The sequence below is a fragment of the Myotis myotis genome, unplaced genomic scaffold (assembly GCF_014108235.1).
Source record: "Myotis myotis isolate mMyoMyo1 unplaced genomic scaffold, mMyoMyo1.p scaffold_m19_p_24, whole genome shotgun sequence".
Taxonomy (NCBI): Eukaryota; Metazoa; Chordata; class Mammalia; order Chiroptera; family Vespertilionidae; genus Myotis; species Myotis myotis.
The window spans coordinates 253197-272318 of record NW_023416329.1 but is presented as its reverse complement, the minus strand read 5'-3'; the positions used below and the strand labels follow the sequence as shown (position 1 = coordinate 272318).

General features: G+C 40.5%; 1 protein-coding gene across 8 annotated transcripts in view; it reads right to left on the bottom strand.

Moving 5' to 3' along the window:
- Positions 1-19122, bottom strand: part of CCSER2 (coiled-coil serine rich protein 2) — a 235106-nt gene that overhangs the window by 198704 nt on the left and 17280 nt on the right. Inside the window, exon 2 of one of the 8 annotated variants that reach the window (XM_036355913.1) lies at positions 19009-19076. The exons of the other annotated variants lie outside the window; for them this stretch is intronic. The gene's annotated coding sequence lies outside the window, so the exon portion shown is untranslated. The remainder of the gene's footprint in view (positions 1-19008; positions 19077-19122) is intronic. 8 annotated transcript variants of the gene reach the window in all.

Sequence of the window (19122 nt, the reverse complement as noted above, 5' to 3'; positions counted from 1 at the left end):
TTCAGTTTTTTAAGGAAACTCCATACTGTCTTCCATAGTGGCTGCACCAGTCTGCATTCCCACCAGCAGTGCACAAGTGTTCCCTTTTCTCCACATCCTCTCCAGCACTTGTCGTTTGTTGATTTGTTGATGATAGCCAGTCTGACAGGTGTGAGATGGTACCTCATTGTTGTTTTGATTTGCATCTCTCGGATGATTAGTGACTTTGAGCATGTTTTCATATGTCTCTTGGCTTTCTGAATGTCCTCTTTTGAAAGGTGTCTATTTAGGTCCTTTGCCCATTTTTTGATTGGATTGTTTATCTTCCTTTTGTTAAGTTGTATTAGTTCCCTATAAATTTTGGAGATTAGGCCCTTATCAGATATGACATTGGCAAATATGTTTTCCCACACAGTGGGTTTTCTCGTTGTTTTGTTGATGGTTTCTTTTGCTGTGCAGAAGCTTTTTATTTTTATGTAGTTCCATTTGTTCATTTTCTCTTTCGTTTCAAGTGCCCTAGGAGCTGTATCAGTGAAGAAATTGCTTCGGCATATGTCTGAGATTTTGTTGCCTTTGGATTCTTCTAGAATTTTTATGGTTTCCTGTCGTACATTTAAGTCCTTTATCCATTTTGAGTTTATTTTTGTGTATGGTGTAAGTTGGTGGTCTAGTTTCATTTTCTTGCATATATCCGTCCAATTTTCCCAACAGCATTTATTGAAGAGACTATCTTGGCTCCATTGTATGTTCTTGCCTCCTTTGTCAAATATTAATTGAGCATATTGGTTTGGGCCGATTTCTGGGCTCACTATTCTATTCCATTGATCTATATGCCTATTCTTGTGCCAGTACCAGGCAGTTTTGAGAACAGTGGCTTTGTAATACAACTTGATATCTGGTATTGAGATCCCACCTACTTTGTTCTTTTTCAGGATTGCTGCAGCTATTCGGGGTCTTTTTTTATTCCAGATGAATTTTTGGAGAGTTCGTTCTAGATCTCTGAAGTATGCCGTTGGTATTTTAATGGGAAGTGCGTTGAATTTATAGATTGTTTTGGGTAGTATGGACATTTTAATGATGTTGATTCTACCAATCCATGAACACGGTATGTTCTTCCATCTGTTGATGTCTTCCTCTATATCTTTTTTCAACGTCCTGTAGTTTTCGGAGTAGAGGTCTTTTACCTCTTTAGTTAAGTTTATTCCTAGGTAGCTTAATTTTTTTGGTGCGATGGTAAACGGGATTGTTTTTATAATCTCTCTTTCTGAAAGTTCACTATTGGTGTATAGAAATGCCTCAGATTTCTTGGGGTTAATTTTGTATCCTGCTACATTGCCAAATTCATGTATTAAGTCCAGTAGCTTTTTGATGGAGTCTCTAGGGTTTTGTATGTATAATATCATATCGTCTGCAAATAAGGACAGTTTTACTTCCTCTTTTCCAATTTGGATGCCTTTTATTTCTTCTTCTTGCCGAATTGCAATGGCTAACACTTCCAGTACTATGTTGAAGAGGAGTGGTGAGAGGGGGCATCCCTGTCTTGTTCCTGTTCTTAGGGGGAATGGTGTTAGTTTTTGTCCATTGAGTATGATGTTGGCTGTGGGCCTGTCATATATGGCTTTTATTATGTTGAGGTATGATCCTTCTACACCCACCTTGCTGAGAGCTTTTATCAAAAATGGGTGTTGAATTTTGTCAAATGCTTTTTCTGCATCAATTGATATGACCATGTGTTTTTTTTCTTTCAATTTGTTTATGTGATGTATCACGTTTATTGATTTGCAGATATTGTACCATCCTTGCATCCCTGGGATAAATCCTACTTGGTCGTGGTGTATGATCTTTCTGATGTACTGCTGGATCCGATTTGCTAAGATTTTGTTGAGGATTTTGGCATCTATGTTCATGAGGGATATTGGCCTGTAATTCTCTTTCACTGTGTTGTCTTTACCTGGTTTTGGTATTAGGGTGATGCTGGCTTCATAGAATGAGCTTGGAAGTGTTCCTTCCTCTTGAATTTTTTGTAGTAGTCTGAGGAGGATAGGTTTTAGTTCTTCCTTGAATGTTTGCTAAAACTCCCCTGTGAAGCCATCTGGTCCTGGGCTTTTGTTTGCTGGAAGCTTTTTGATGACTGCTTCAATTTCTTCCATAGTTATTGGCCTGTTGAGATTATTAGATTCTTCCTGATTGAGTTCTGGAATGTTGTATTTTTCTAGGAATTTGTCTGTTTCCTCCAGGTTGTCTAGTTTGTTGGAGTAGAGCTGTCCATAGTATTTTTTAACAATCATTTGTATTTCTGTGGGGTCTGTTGTTATTTCGCCTCTATCATTTCTGATTTTGTTTATTTGGGTCCTCTCTCTTTGCTTCTTGGTGAGTCTGGCTAGAGGTTTGTCAATCTTGTTTATCCTTTCAAAGAACCAGCTCTTGGTTTCATTGATTTTCTGTATTGTTTTTTTGGTCTCTATGTCATTTATTTCTGCTCTAATCTTCATTATCTCCTTCCTTCTGCTCACTCTGGGGTTTTCTTGTTGCTCTCTTTCTAATTCTTTGAGTTGTAGAGTTAGCTGATTTACTACCATTTTTTCTTGTTTTTTGAGATAGGCCTGTAGAGCTATAAACTTCCCTCTCAGTACTGCTTTCATTGTGTCCCATAGGTTTTGGACTGTTGTGTTTTCATTGTCATTAGTTTCCAGGATGTTTCGAATTTCTTCTTTGATTTCATTGGTAACCCAATCAATATTTAATAGCATGCTATTCAGCTTCCAGGTGTTTGAGTATTTTGGGTTTTAAAAAAATCTTCACACTAGTTAACAGCATTTAATCAATATCCAGAGTACTGATACTGTTTCTAAGGTGCAGGGGAAAAGCTAAAAAGGAGGTTAAAAATAAAAAAAATGGTGGGGCCCTGGCCGGTTTGGCTCAGTGGATAGAGCATCGGCCTGCAGACTGAAGAGTCCCTGGCTCGATTCCAGTCGGGGGCACATGCCTAGGTTGCGGGCTTGATCCCTGATGTGGGATATGCAGGAGGCAGCCAGATCAGTGATCCTCTCTCATCACTGATGTTTCTCTCTCTCTCCCCTCCCCGCCTCTCTGAAATTTAAAAAAAAAAAAAAAATGGTAGGAACAATAGTTGGAGCAAGATCCAACAGGATATAAGAAAAAGGTAAGCTTACAGTCCTGTTTTGAGAACTGGAATGCTAAACAGGAAAACAATGCAGAGGCTCTGATTTACAGCTGAGTCAAGAAAAAGGTTACAGACTTACAAGCACATTGCTCAGGGCTCAAGCCCTGGAACACTGAACTGTGCAGCTACACTAGCCACACTGACTTCAGGCCCCACTCCCCACCTCAGTCAGGACTGGCTGAGACTGCAGGGTGTGGGAACTGTGCTTGCAGCTAAATGAGACTGGAGAAAGCAGGGACTAGGTCTTACTAAATATTATGAGCAAACTCAACCAGCAAGAGCATGGGGAACTTGGGCAATACAAATAATCTCAAAAATATAGTATATGAAAATTATATAATCAATATCTTCATTAAAACCTGTTTTTAAAATTCTCAGCATCTAGCACAGAGTGTGACACATCGCAGACACCAGTGTACACAAATGAATGATGTTTTGGGGTTGGCTCGGGCCTGTGGAAAGTAGGCTATGCAGTGTCTCCCTGGCCTAGGCCAGAAACTCTCCTTCCTCTGGGACCAGGAAGATGGAAGGACTTAACTGTCCGTGCTGAAGACAAAAGGGAAAACATGACTGTGAGGGACCTAAATGATAACAGCTAACTTTATTAAGAACAGTATGTACATAGCATTATGCTAAGCAGTTTATAAGAATTATCATATCTTAACTTCATTATAACACAGGATGGGTACATTTACTTCAATTTCAGAGATGAAGAAACTGAGGTTTGCAAAGTAAGTACCTTGTCCAAGTTCATACAGATAATAAAGAACCAAAACTACTGAAGCCAACTCAGTGGCACTCAATATGGTGAGGAGGGTAGTAGAAGCAGCCACAGAAATAGCAACAGCAACGGCAGCTAACTGTTTTACAGCTCTTACCATACCTTAGGCCAGCGGTCACCAACCGGTAGTCCGTGGACCACTGGTGGTCCATGAGGTCTGAAAGATTGGCGACTGCTGCCTTAGGCAGTATTCTAAGGGTTTGATATATATTAACCTATGTAGCAACTACTTTATGATGTAAATATAATCTGTACTTTACAAACAAAAAAACTAAATACAGAGGAGTTAAGTACTTTTCCCAAGGTTACACAACTAATAAGTAGTGGGGACCAGGACTGAAATTTAACTATTGCCCTAATGGCCTCTCTCCAATTCATTTTCTTAAGCTGCACTCAATAAACCTATGTTTTCAAACTGCTCATTGAAAGATTCAGTTGGTGATAAGCAGGCAGGCTAAACAGCCATCTCAGATGGTGAATAAAGAAAAACTGAATTTCTTTAAGGAAAGGGGGATGGGGGATGAAGATATCCCAAGGGAAGGGCTACACAGCACTGAGCCAAAGGGTACTGGGTCCATGATGGCAGCAAAAATAGACTTAGGACAGCGAAGCAAGGAAGGCATAGAAGAATCAACAGGCAAGCCTAGGCTGCTTTGGCTCCCTGAGAAGTCTGAGAAAGGGGGGTCTTAAGGGAGACAGGGGGTGAGCCTGGGACGAGCTGCTGGTGCTGCCCATTACTCCCCTGGTTGCAAGTCTCCTGTGTCCCTTAGAGATGAGGGAATACATGCCTGTGGGGGAAGGAGAGGAGGCGGGAATGGCACAGCCATGCTCCTTGGAGGGAGAATGCACACTAGGTTCTTTGCCCTGAGCATATTTATCTCTTCCTTGCAGGTGGGAATCTTAGGGGAGCTCTCAGGGGAGGGTCTCAATAGAACAGTCATCAACCTTTAGGGGTGCTCTTTCAGGGTCATGGTCTCCACTGTCTTGGTCGGTGCCAGGGCAGGAGGTCATTAGTCAATGAGGCTGGTCCTGAGGCAGCCAAGGCCCTCACTTGTCTGGTTGTGCTGCTTTTCTGACATCAACTTATTGTTTTATAACAAGCAAGTTTTGTTGTAAATGAAAATACTAGAATATAACTGACTACCCCATTCTTTTCCCAGTACCTTCTCCACTGCTGGAAGAGACAGCCGAGATAATGGAGGTGAAAAACTGCAGGAAAAAAATATATAACTGAAGTGTTTAGTTTTGTAATGAGTAGGGAAGGAAACAATCAAATTTAACAATAAAAAATATTCAAGAACTATTCATGGAACACAAATCAGAAAATTTGTTTCTATAAGTATAAACTTGTATAGAATAGAAAGAGAAAAAAATATTTAAGAATTATTCAAAGTAACTATAAAGCCTATTTCAATGAAAAAAAACAAAGAATAATCTATTTTTTAAGAAATCAACACTTCAGTTAACTTTTAGAAGAATATGAGGAAAAGGGTGGGGGTTGACAAAAGAAAGCTGAAGAAGATGCTCAATTTAACTCTGAGAGAAAAACATATAGCCACCAAACACAAGTATGAAAAATTAGAAGAAAAAAGTTACCAGAGCCTCCTGAAAAACAGTAACAATATAAAAATTACACATTTCAAAATAGAAACAAACTCATAGATACAGAGAGCAAACTGATGATGACCAGAGATGGCTGGGGTGGGGGGATGGGTGAAAAAGGTGAAGGGGAATAATAGGTACAAACTTTGATTATAAAATAAATGAGTCATGCAGATCTAATGCACACATCACAGGGTTTAATAGCCTATATAATAAAGAGGAAATATGCAAATTAACCCTCACACCCTCACAAGATGGCTGCCTACTACCAGGCCGGCAGGGGGGTTAGTGAGGGACGACCAAACAACTGAACAGCAGGCTGCGTGGGGCAACCAGGCCAGCAGGGGGGGCAGTTGGGGGCAACCAGGCTGGCAGGGGGGTGTAGTTGGGGGTGACCAGGCTGGCGGGGGGGGCAGCTAGTACCAACCATGCCAGCAGGGAGGGGGGAGTTGGGGGAGACCTGGCAGGCAGCGGGGGGCAGTTAGGGGCAACTAGGGCAACAAACAGAGGCAGTGAAGGGCGATCAGGCTGGCAGCGGGGGGCAGTTAGGGGTGGCCAGGCAGGCAGCAGGTGAGCGATTAGGAGCCAGCAGTCCAGGATTGTGAAAAGGATGTCCAACTGCCAATTTAACCCTCACACCCACACAAGATGGTGTAAACCGGCAGTCATACATCCTCCAAGGGCTCCCGGGTTGGAGAGGGTGCAGGCTGGGCTGAGGGGAACCCACCCCCCTGCATGAATTTTGTGCACCGGGCCTCTAGTAGTCAATAATATTGTAATGGGAGGAAGAACCAAGATGGCAGCATACGTAAAGGCACATCCTCCCACAACCACATTAAAATTACAACTAAAATTCAGAACAACCATCATTCAGAACTACCTGAAATCTAGATGAATGGAAACCCTGCAACTAGAGACTAAAAGAGGAAATCACACTGAGACTGGTAGGAGGGGAGGAAGCACAGAATGGGCTGGTCTGACACCCACTGTGCTGTTTTTTTTTTCATTGTTGTTGTTGTTTTAAACATATCTTTATTGATTTCAGAGAGGAAGGGAGAAGGAAAGAGAGAAACATCAGTGATGAGGGAGAATCGCTGATTGGCTGCCTCCTGCACATCCCCTACTGGGGACCAAGACCGCAACCCAGGCATGTGCCCTTGACTAGAACCAAACCCAGGACCCTTCAGTCCACAGGCTGATGCTCTATCCACTGAGCCAAACCGGCTAGGGCCCCACTGTGCTGTTTTTAATCGAAGGCATGTCTTGGCTGTGCAGGCCTCCCATGGGGAGTAAGGGGTCCCTGCCCCACACCAGAATAGTCAGCCCAGCGTTCCAGAGTTGGGAAAAGAAGACCCTGTAACTTCAGGCTGTAAAAACCAGCGGGGATTGAGGATGAGAAGGCAGCTGAAGACACAGGCAGTTTCTCTTAAAGAGCTGGTGCATGGACTTACTTGGACTCACTCCCTCTGAGCTCCAGACCAGGGACAGCAGCTTGAAAGCATCCAGGGACATACAGGAAGGAACTAAATTGTCTAGCATCAGGGCAAGAGGTGGGACAGCTTTCTCCAAGACAAAAGTGCTTGCAGAGGTCACTGTTTCTATGCTGAAACCTCCCCCACCACAGAGCTGACTGGCAGGCACCATATCTGAGTTTCCATCAGCCTGACCCACACTGTTTGCCCCACCCTGTTTCCCCCTTGACCTTTTCCTCCCTAAAGATAACATCTAGGCCTCAGTTGTATTTTAGCTCCAAGCCCAGAAAAGCAGCACGACCAGACAAGTGAGGGCCTTGGCTGCCTCAGGACCAGCCTCATTGACTAATGACCCCCTACCCTGGAACCCACCAATTTGCAGCCCCACCTAAGCTGTCTGCAGTGGCTTTTCCATCTGAATGACCTGTCCTGGCTCAGGCTTCAGATTTTCCTAAAATCTCTCAAATAAGTAGCAGCTGGACTCAGTGTGCCCCATACCTCTGGATAAGTGGCCCCAGGCCTGGCACTAGCAACAGCTTGCCAAGGTTCACAGGTTGGTATCTCCTGAGAACCTCCAAGCCCAGAACAAGTAGCAGCCACCTGCAGATCACTCTATTGTGCCAGAAGGCCCAGGCAGAAAATAGGCAGTGGCTGACTTTATACCTCTCATGAGGCCCCAGAATCAGTGCACCCAGTAGACAGCTTTAGACCATAGCAGGTTAACTCTAACACATCCACAAGCAACACACTCAAGGGGCAGACTGAGTGAGCACCAAAGCCCCACTGAGGCAAGTCCTGCTGCATAGGGGTGTCTCCTGCACAGCAGCTCTTCTGCTGTAGTCACAGCTGGTCCTCACAGCCCATTGGCCTGGGGGGTCAACTCCCCCAGTGATGCCAACAGCAGTCAAGGCTCAACTACAACAGGACAGTACGCACAGACCACACAGGGTTGCAACTAGAGTACCCAGCTCAGGTGACCAGGGAAGCTAAGCCACTGGGCCCTACAGGACATCTACTACACAAGGCACTCTGGGAGACATAGCTGCTCTACCTAAAACATAGAAACAAACACAGGGAAGCAGCTAAAATGCAGAGACAAAGAGAAATGAAAGAACAGAAGCAATCTCCAGAAAAAGAACTAAATTAAATGAAGCAAGCAAACTACTGGATACAGAGTTCAAAACATTGGTTATAAGGTTGCTCAAGGATCTTAATGAGAGCTTCAAGGAACTTAGTGAGAATGTCAAGGAACTTAGAATTTCAAGGTTCTCAGTGAGAACACCAAAGACATGAAAAAGGATCAGTCAGAAATGAAGGATACGTGAACTGAAATGAACAAAAATTTACAGGGAATCAAAAGCAGATTAGAGGATTCTAAGAATCAAATCAGCAATTTGGAATATAAGAAAGCAACAAACAACTAATCAGAGAGCAAGAAGAAAAAAGAATCCAAAAATATGAAGGTAGTGTAAAAATCCTCTAGGACAGTGGTTCTCAACCTTCCTAATGCCACAACCCTTTAATACAGTTCCTCATGTTGTGGTGACCTCCAACCATAAAATTATTTTCATTGCTACTTCATAACTGTAATTTTGCTACTGTTACGAATTGTAATGTAAATATCTCATATGCAGGATGTATTTTCATTGTTACAAATTGAACATAATTAAAGCATAGTGATTAATCACAAAAACAATATGTAATTATATATTGTTTTCCAATGGTCTTAGGCGACCCCTGTGAAAGGGTCATTCGACCCCCAAAGGGGTCGCGACGCACAGGTTGAGAACCGCTGCTCTAGGACAACTTCAAGCATACTAACATTCACATCATGGGGGTGCCAGAAGGAGAGGGGAGAGAGCAAGAAATTGAAAACCTATTGAAAAAAATAATGATGGAAAACTTCTCCACCTGGTGAAAGAAATAGAACTACAAGTCCAGGAAGCTCAGAGTCCCAAACAAGAGGAACCCAAAAAGGCTCACACCAAAACACATCACAATTATAATGCCAAGAGTTAAAGACAAAGAGAGAATCTTAAGAGCAGCAAGAGAAAAAAGAGAAAACCAGTTAGTTACCTACAAAGGAGCTCCCATATGACTATCAGCTAATTTCTCAACAGAAACGTTGCAGGCCAGAAGGGAGTGGCAAGAAATATTCAAAGTGATGAAAAGCAAGGACCTACAACCCAGCAAAGCTATCATTTGGAATTGAAGGTCAGATATACAGCTTCATAAACAAGAAAAAAACTAAAGGAGTTCATCACCACCAAACCAGTATTATATAAAATGTTGAAGGGTCTTTTTTAAGAAAGAAAAAGGAATTAAAAACAACAAAATGGCAATAAATACATATCTATCAACAATTAAATCTAAAATTCAAAATAAAAGAGCAAGGAATCTAATGAACAAAATAAACTGATGAATAAAATAGAACTAGAGGCATGGAAACATTGAACAGACTGGTAATATCAGAAGGAAAGGGGGTGAGGGGAAGAGATTAACCAAAGAACTTATATTCATATTAGTGCCCTGGTGCACAGATTCGTAGACAGTGAAAGGTAAATAATTAGAAGGTGGCCGGCAGGGCGGGACTGGGCAAGACAAACTGGATACACTCTGGAGCCAACTTCCTGCGGCCCTCCCCAGCCAATTGCACCTGGGGCGTTGCCTCAGCTCAAAGGGCGTCTGCAGTGTGAGCAGGGTCCCTCTGGCAGGTGAGGTCCCTCAGCCTGGCCTGCGGGGATTGGGCTGAAACCAGCTCTCTGACATCCCCCGAGGGGTCCTGAATTGCAAGAGGGCAGTTCTCGGGTGATGCACCCGGAATCAGGCTCCCACCTCTCATGAGTAATCCCATCCCAAACAATTACTTATTCTAGCACTTTCCATAGAACTTTCTGATAATGAAAATATTCTATATCTTTCCTGTCCAATACAGTAGTCACTAGCCACATGTAGTTATTGAGTACATATGGTGAGGGTGACTAAGGAACTGAATTTTTATTTTTATTTAATTTTAACTCATTTAAATAGTTACATGTGGCTAGAGGCTATCATAATACACAAACAAAAAAAGAATTTATCCTCTCTCCTGTCTTTTCAAATCTTGCTATTATTTCTAGAAAAAAAAAAAAGCCTGTTGTTTATTTTTATTCCATTTTATGAATCACAAAATGTGCCTGAGGAAGACAGATAAGCCTTGAAAAAGAGATAAATCAGATAAAAATAGCTTCTTATAAGAAACTTTTAAATAAAACTAGATGTAATAAATAAAAGTTGCAAGAGTAAGAAGAGTACAAAGAGTATCTGTATAGTCTTTATCCAGATTTACTTGTTGTTAATATTTTATGCCATTTGGTTACCATTTGCTCTCTTGCATAAAATATAAAAATATGTATTTCCATATGTATTTCTTAAGAATAAGAATTTTTTTAATGTAACCACTATACAGTTATGAACTTGACTAAATTTAGCATTGATACAATAATTTAATCTACCATTTGTATTTCAGTTTCTTTCAGTATCGAAACCAAAAGAGTTATTGCAGGCTATTGAAGTCTCACTTACCTTTAGTTGGAATGACATTAATAGTTCTGACCATTACATTTTCTCCTTTATTATTAAACTAACTATAAAATACTCTTTATTTGAAACCATCTTGTACCACCTTAACACAACTTTCTCATTACTTTTTATGCCCCCCGAAATCACATCTACACACTCACTTGGCTATAATAATGGTCTAGATATAATTTAATATTCTATTTTTAAAATATCATTTTATAAATATTGCCCACATTTCTATCATTACATTTATTGTTAATGGCTACAATGTATTATATTGAACAAATGTGCTACAAATTATTTAACCATGAATTATAGGACCAAAGATTATGAACATCTTTATCCTTCAATATACCACTTTTAAAGTTACCCTAACAAAATGTATATACACAAAGGGGTAAGGGTGAAGAACCATGTCACATGATGAAAAGTACAGCGTTTACAAAACTAAGAGAACATATGACTGGTGCTGTCAAACAGTTTAAAGGGTGTCAGAGAGGGGCAGAACTGGGATCAACAGTTGGAAAAAAAAGAAAAGCAGTTTTAAGCCCAAAATAAGAAAATCTTTCAAACTATCAGAATTACCAAACAAGGTCATAGGCTACCACATAAAACACTAAGCTGCCCATCTCTGAAAGCATTCAAAAACAAGCTGACAATTACTTGCCAGAGATGGCGAAGACTCTTGGACAGTAGGATTAGAAAATCTCTCAAGTTTCTTTTCACTCGTGTATTCAAATATTTATTATTCACCTGCTATGATCGTAGCAATGTGCTAGGTGCTAGGTATAAAAAAGTTGACAAGACAGGCATGGTCCCTATGGCTTTTGCAATTATGGTCTAGTATAGAAAACAAAAACAAACAAAAAAAACACAAGTACAAATGTAATTACAAATCATAAGACCTGTGAAGGAAACTATGAAATGCTATAGGAGAAAACAGTAGAATGGGCATTAAGGAAGGCATCTTAAGAGGGGCATACTTCAGTTGTGGCCTAAAAGAAGAGGAGCTAGTTATGAAATGAGCACAATGAAAATCTACTGAAGGTTATAACAGGAGAGCGACATGATCTGATTTTCAGTTCTAAAAGATCATTCTCACTGTTACATGGAAAATAAGTCAAAAGGGAAAAAACATGGAGGCAGGGAAATCAGTTAAGAAGCTAGATAGGTCAATCCCAGCAACAACACAGCACTGATAACTCTTACGCAGCCAGCTCTGGGCAGTGAACTTCCACTGGACAGAGAGGCCCTATAGCCTCAGAGGCCAACCCCAGAACACTGCCACCCAGAGGCTGACCCACAAACTGACTCTTTGCTAAACACAAAATAAGGCAGTCTGGGAAACAAATGCGGCTTGCTTTAAAATAAGGACTGTGGTTTATAACACAGAGGAACAGTGTATCGCAGGGAAACTCAACACTCTCCTGAATACCTGGCAGGTCTAAGGCGAGCCACACTGAAGAATAGAAGAACCGAAGGACCTTCACTACTGCAATATTTTTTTTTTCTTTTTTCACCTTTTAACTAAGAAACCAATTTTTTTTTCTTTTTTTTTCTTTTTTTTCTTTTCTTCTTCTTTTTTTTCTTTTTTTTTTCTTCTTTTTTCCATCACCTGATTTTACCCTTTTAATTACTACCTTCTTATTTTTAACCAGTATTATTACTGCTACCATTTTACCATTTTTTTTTAAAAAGTGCCATTTTATTTTCTCTTTATTTTATTTTGGGATTAGTGTTCTCCATTCTATTTTCATCGTTATATTATTGGTTGTTTCTAGTTTGCATTCATCTCCAGGGAGCTGTTGCTGGAATTTGTTGGGATTAATGGCTGTTCTATAGGAGTATTCTCCTCATATAAAAAAGTCTCTTCCCCTCTTCCACTTCATTCTCTCTTTTCGCTCTTTTTTTTTCTTTTCTTTTCTTTTCTCGCTTTTATTTTCCCCCCTCCTTTTTCCCAATTTCATTTTTGCACTCCTTTTTTTGGTCCCTAATTTTCTTTTCTTTTTTCTCTTTTCTCTTTTTCTCTTCCTTCTTCCTTATCCCCTAATTCTCTTAATTCAGGTGGTCACCTTTATTTGGGGTTATTCATATCGTGAATATATTTGTGTATAGTGCCTGGTACGTGGTGCCTTGTTGTGTTGTATTTTGTGCCTTTAAATCAACGCAGCAGATCCAAGCAACAGCAACCTCCTGAGCACCACACCCTCTGCTGAGGAACAGCAGCTGTACGTGAAACCTTGCCCCACCAGCCAGAAGAGCCACCACAGCTGTGAACAGCACCCACCAGAGGAGCTGCTGCCAACTGAAGAGCAGCTGCTACCGCAACCGCCCGAAGAGCAACCACAGACCAAGGAGTCACTGCCACCAAGGGAGCAGCCACTGAACGACTCAACGTCTAGATATGTCAGCGAGATCAAACATGGGTAGACAAAGAAACCCCCAAAGGAAAGAGAAGGAGGACTCTCCAGAAAAGCAGCTAAGTAATACAGAGGCATGCAACATGACAGAAAAAGAATTCAGAATAAGGGTCCTAGAGTGCATAAACCGGATGGAGGAAAAAATCGACAACCTCTCCAAGAAGCTAGAAGAAACAGATGAAAAAATCAACAACTTAAGTAAGACCCAAGAAGAAATGAAGAGTGATATAGCTGCAATGAAAAACTCCATTGAAAGTATCAACAGTAGACTAGGAGAAGCGGAGGACCGAATTAGTGATTTAGAAGACAAGGAAGCAAAACACACCCAAAACGTACTGCAATTGGAGAAAAAAATGAAAAGACAGGAGGAGAGCCTAAGGGAGCTTTGGGACAACATGAAACGAAACAACATACGAATAATAGGGGTACCAGAACAACAGAAGAATGAACAAGGATTAGAAAACCTATTAGAAGAAATAATATCAGAAAACTTCCCTGAGGTGGGGAAGAAAAAAGTCACACAAGCCCAGAGAGTCCCAAACAAGGTGAACCCAAAAAGACCCACACCAAGACACATCATAATTACCATGGCAAATGTTCAGGACAAAGAGAGAATCTTACAGGCTGCAAGAGAGAGACGGAAAGTTACATACAAGGGATCTCCCATTAGATTGTCAAATGATTTCTCAACAGAAACACATCAGGCCAGAAAAGAATGGACGGAAATTTACAAAGTGATGCAAAGCAAAGGACTGAATCCAAGAATACTCTATCCAGCAAGGCTATCATTCAAACTTGAAGGGGAAATAAGAAGCTTCACAGACAAAAAAAGGCTAAGGGAGTTTATCACCACCAAGCCAGCAATGCAAGGAATGCTAAAGGGACTGGTATAAAAATAAGAAATAAAAAGCTCAGAAAGAAAACAGCCACACAAAAACAGAAATGCCTACAAACAAGTACCTTTCAATAATAACTTTAAACGTAAACGGACTAAATGCTCCAAACAAAAGACATCGAGTGGCTGATTGGATAAAAAAACATGACCCATACATCTGCTGTCTACAAGAAACCCACCTCATTAGAAGGGACTCACACAGACTGAAAGTGAAAGGATGGAAAAATATCTTTCAGGCAAATGGAAAGGAAAAGAAAGCTGGGGTAGCAATACTTATATCGGACAAAATAGACCTCAAAGTGAAGGCCATAACAAGAGATAAGGAAGGCCACTTCATAATACTAAAGGGATCAATACAACAAGAAGATATAACCCTGGTAAACATATATGCACCCAATGCAGGAGCACCCAAATTCATAAAAAAACTCCTGGAGGATATCAAAGGAGAGATCGACAACAATACAATCATTGTAGGGGACTTTAATACACCACTGACAGCACTGGATAAGTCTTCTAGACAAATAATCAGCAAAGATACAGCAATCCTAAATGACTCACTAGATCAGATGGACTTAATAGACATCTTCAGAACACTTCACCCGAAAGCCAGGGAATATACATTCTACTCAAATGCTCATAGGACATATTCAAAAATAGACCATATATTGGGTCACAAGCAAAGTATCCCCAAATTCAAGAAGATTGAAATCATAAAAAGTGTCTTCGCAGACCACGACGGCATAATATTAGAAATAAACTACAATAAAAACAACCCAAAATACTCAAACACCTGGAAGCTGAATAGCATGCTATTAAATATTGATTGGGTTACCAATGAAATCAAAGAAGAAATTCGAAACATCCTGGAAACTAATGACAATGAAAACACAACAATCCAAAACCTATGGGACACAATGAAAGCAGTCCTGAGAGGGAAGTTTATAGCTCTACAGGCCTATCTCAAAAAACAAGAAAAAATGGTAGTAAATCATCTAACTCTACAACTCAAAGAATTAGAAAGAGAGCAACAAGAAAACCCCAGAGTGAGCAGAAGGAAGGAGATAATAAAGATTAGAGCAGAAATAAATGACATAGAGACCAAAAAAACAATACAGAAAATCAATGAAACCAAGAGCTGGTTCTTTGAAAGGATAAACAAGATTGACAAACCTCTAGCCAGACTCACCAAGAAGCAAAGAGAGAGGACCCAAATAAACAAAATCAGAAACGATACAGGCGAAATAACAACAGACCCCACAGAAATACAAATGATTGTTAAAAAATACTATGGACAGCTCTACTCCAACAAACTAGACAACCTGGAGGAAATGGACAAATTCCTAGAAAAATACAACATTCCAAAACTCAATCAGGAAGAATCTAAAAATCTCAACAGGCCAATAACTATGGAAGAAATTGAAGCAGTCATCAAAAAGCTTCCAGCAAACAAAAGCCCAGGACCAGACGGCTTCACAGGGGAGTTTTACCAAACATTCAAGGAAGAACTGAAACCTATCCTCCTCAGACTACTACAAAAAATTCAAGAGGAAGGAACACTTCCAAGCTCATTCTATGAAGCCAGCATCACCCTAATACCAAAACCAGGTAAAGACAACACAATGAAAGAGAATTACAGGCCAATATCCCTCATGAACATAGATGCCAAAATCCTCAACAAAATCTTAGCAAATCGGATCCAGCAGTACATCAGAAAGATCATACACCATGACCAAGTAGGATTTATCCCAGGGATGCAAGGATGGTACAATATCCGCAAATCAATAAACGTGATACATCACATAAACAAATTGAAAGAAAAAAACCACATGGTCATATCAATTGATGCAGAAAAAGCATTTGACAAAATTCAACACCCATTTTTGATAAAAGCTCTCAGCAAGGTGGGAGTAGAAGGATCATACCTCAACATAATAAAAGCCATATATGACAGGCCCACAGCCAACATCATACTCAATGGACAAAAACTAACACCATTCCCCCTAAGAACAGGAACAAGACAGGGATGCCCCCTCTCACCACTCCTCTTCAACATAGTACTGGAAGTGTTAGCCATTGCAATTCGGCAAGAAGAAGAAATAAAAGGCATCCAAATTGGAAAAGAGGAAGTAAAACTGTCCTTATTTGCAGACGATATGATATTATACATACAAAACCCTAGAGACTCCATCAAAAAGCTACTGGACTTAATACATGAATTTGGCAATGTAGCAGGATACAAAATTAACCCCAAGAAATCCGAGGCATTTCTATACACCAATAGTGAACTTTCAGAAAGAGAGATTATAAAAACAATCCCGTTTACCATCGCACCAAAAAAATTAAGCTACCTAGGAATAAACTTAACTAAAGAGGTAAAAGACCTCTACTCAGAAAACTACAGGACGTTGAAAAATGATATAGAGGAAGACATAAACAGATGGAAGAACATACCGTGTTCATGGATTGGTAGAATCAACATCATTAAAATGTCCATACTACCCAAAGCAATCTATAAATTCAATGCACTTCCCATTAAAATACCAATGGCATACTTCAGAGATCTAGAACGAACTCTCCAAAAATTCATCTGGAATAAAAAAAGACCCCGAATAGCTGCAGCAATCCTGAAAAAGACCAAAGTAGGTGGGATCTCAATACCAGATATCAAGATGTATTACAAAGCCACTGTTCTCAAAACTGCCTGGTACTGGCACAAGAATAGGCATATAGATCAATGGAATAGAATAGAGAGCCCAGAAATCGGCCCGAACCAATATGCTCAATTAATATTTGACAAAGGAGGCAAGAACATACAATGGAGCCAAGATAGTCTCTTCAATAAATGGTGTTGGGAAAATTGGACAGATATATGCAAGAAAATGAAACTAGACCACCAACTTACACCATACACAAAAATAAACTCAAAATGGATAAAGGACTTAAATGTACGACAGGAAACCATAAAAATTCTAGAAGAATCCAAAGGCAACAAAATCTCAGACATATGCCGAAGCAATTTCTTCACTGATACAGCTCCTAGGGCACTTGAAACGAAAGAGAAAATGAACAAATGGGACTACATCAAAATAAAAAGCTTCTGCACAGCAAAAGAAACCATGAACAAAACAACGAGAAAACCCACTGTGTGGGAAAACATATTTGCCAATGTCATATCTGATAAGGGCCTAATCTCCAAAATTTATAGGGAACTCATACAACTTAACAAAAGGAAGATAAACAATCCAATCAAAAAATGGGCAAAGGACCTAAATAGACACCTTTCAAAAGAGGACATTCAGAAAGCCAAGAGACATATGAAAACATGCTCAAAGTCACTAATCATCCGAGAGATGCAAATCAAAACAACAATGAGGTACCATCTCACACCTGTCAGACTGGCTATCATCAACAAATCAACAAACGACAAGTGCTGGAGAGGATGTGGAGAAAAGGGAACACTTGTGCACTGCTGGTGGGAATGCAGACTGGTGCAGCCACTATGGAAGACAGTATGGAGTTTCCTTAAAAAACTGAAAATGGAACTCCCATTTGACCCTGTGATCCCACTTCTAGGAATATATCCCAAGAAACCAGAAACACCAATCAGAAAGGATATATGCACCCCTATGTTCATAGCAGCACAATTCACCATAGCTAAGATCTGGAAACAGCCTAAGTGCCCATCAGTAGATGAATGGATTAGAAAACTGTGGTACATCTACACGATGGAATACTATGCTGCTCTAAAAAGGAAGGAACTCTTACCATTTGCAACGTCATGGATGGAACTGGAGAGCATTATGCTAAGTGAAATAAGCCAGTCAATGAAGGAAAAATACCACATGATCTCACTCATTCATGGATAATAGAGACGATTATAAACTTTTGAACAATAATAGATACAGAGGCAGAGCTGCCTCAAACAGATTGTCAAACTGCAGCAGGAAGGCCGGGGAGGGTTGCGGGGCAGGAGGTAGGGGGGTAAGAGATCAACTAAAGGACTTGTATGCATGCATATAAGCATAACCAGTGGACATAAGACATTGGGGGATGGGGAGGCTAGGGGACTGTCTAGGGTGGGGGGATAAAATGGACACATATGTAATACCCTTTGTAATACTTTAAGCAATAAAAATTTAAAAAAAAAAAAAAAAAAAAAAGAAGCTAGATAGGAAGGAGTCCTACCTAAGAAAAGAAATGATGATGGACTAAGTAGGCTGAAGTAGATGGACAGAAAGGAATAGAGTTCAAGATGTGTGGGGAGATAGGAGCTACAGCACTTGGTGAGGAGTTAAATGCAAGAGATGAGAGAAAAGGGAAGGACAGAAATCAAGAATGACTCTCAGGTTTTTGGCCTGGACAGCTAATCAAATGATGCTACCATTTTCTGAGATTGAAAGATTGGAGGAAAGACAGATAAGGAGTACAATGAGAATCCAACTTTAAGACTCCGTGATTTTTTAAATACAAAATTCTATCAAGATCTCTCATGATTGCCGGGCCAGTGTTGCTCAGTGGTTGAGCATCGACCTATGAACCAGGAGTGCACATGCCTGAGTTGTGGGCTCAATCTCCAGTAGCGGGCGTGCAGGAGGCAGCTGATCAATGATTCTCTCTCATCAATGTTGTTTCCATCTCTTTCTTCCTCTCCATTCTTCTCTAAAATACAAATGTAGTTTTAAAAAATCTCTCATAATTGATTCTCTGTTCTTTAAAAGGCAGTCTGTAATCCTGGCCATTGAGGCTCAGTTTGTTGAAGCACTGTCCCGTACACCAAAAGGTGGTGGGTTCAATTTCTAGTCAAGGCACATACCCAGATTTTGGGAGGCAACTGATTGATGTTTTTCTCTCATATCAATGTTTCTCTCTCTTCCTTCCTCTCTCTAAAATCAATAAAATAAATGAATAAAAATAAAAGGCAGTCTGAAAGGGGGAGGGGGGGAGGAGGGAGGAAATGCTTTAAAGGAAACTTGGCAGCTGCTCTCTCCCACCACTATCCAACTCTGCCTTCCATTCACACCAAACCACCCAAGGGTCTGTATCACACCATGGTCTTTCAGGACTTCTTACCAGGGAACACACTACTCCCTTGGCTCAAAATGCCATTCACCCACCTTGGTCCATCTTGGTAAGTCTCTCTGAAACTTTTTCTTTCTGTCTCACCTCCTTCAGAGTGGAGCTCCTAGGCAGAACAATATAAGCCAAAATGATACACACACCCCACTCTC